Source organism: Miscanthus floridulus, chromosome 19 (genome assembly GCF_019320115.1).
Source record: "Miscanthus floridulus cultivar M001 chromosome 19, ASM1932011v1, whole genome shotgun sequence".
Classification (NCBI taxonomy): domain Eukaryota; kingdom Viridiplantae; phylum Streptophyta; class Magnoliopsida; order Poales; family Poaceae; genus Miscanthus; species Miscanthus floridulus.
This window is the reverse complement of record NC_089598.1, coordinates 17,559,816-17,560,517: the sequence shown is the minus strand read 5'-3', so window position 1 is coordinate 17,560,517 and position 702 is coordinate 17,559,816. Positions and strand designations below refer to the sequence as shown.

Here is a 702-nt window from a genome sequence, read left to right as displayed (position 1 = left end):
AATTCAATAGTACATTCATCTTGGTTGATAGTGCACACACCTCTTCTGGTACTTCTTCGCTCTTATTGCATGTTTGGTTGTTGCATTGAGACCAGCCTTGGTTAGAGGCTATCTTCTCCATGAGAGTTTTAGCCATTTCAAGGGTGAGTGATATAAATGATCCTTTAGCTGTGGCATCTAGTTATTCATGAGCTTTCTGAGTTCCATGGTAAAAGCTTTACATGAGCAACCAATCTTCCATCCCATGACGAGGACAATTTAAAATGTATTATTGGAAAAGTTCCCATACCTTTGGAATGGTCTCTCCTTTCTACAATTGGAAATTGGAAATCTTTCCTCTTAAGGCATTGGTCTTGCCTATAGGGAAAAACTTTGCTAGAACTCAAGGTATTGATGTCTTCTTTGTTGGTGTAGAACCACTGCTTCGCCCTTCCCACTAGTGAGAATGGAAAGAGGTGAAGTAGTATGATGTCTTGAGCAACATCCTTGATGGTGATTGTGTTGCCAATCTCTAGAAAATTCTGGAGATAAGCACTAGCATCTTCATGTGCTTTTTCGCTGAATAGGGTAGCTTGCACTATGTTGATGAGGCTTGGCTTGAGCTTAGACTCAAGGTTGTTGGTTTTGAGTGTTGGTCTAGTGCGAATGTTCTTGGTGCTTGGAGCAGAGAACTCACACAGAGTCTTTTCGAACATAGCTTCA

At 41.0% G+C, this 702-nt stretch overlaps 1 non-coding gene across 1 annotated transcript; it reads left to right on the top strand.

The window, feature by feature from the left end:
• The first annotated feature begins 239 nt into the window (after positions 1 to 239).
• LOC136530067 (small nucleolar RNA R71) lies at positions 240 to 346 on the top strand. The gene has a single exon (XR_010777574.1). It is a non-coding gene; the product is annotated as a small nucleolar RNA R71 (small nucleolar RNA).
• The last annotated feature ends 356 nt before the right edge of the window (positions 347 to 702 follow it).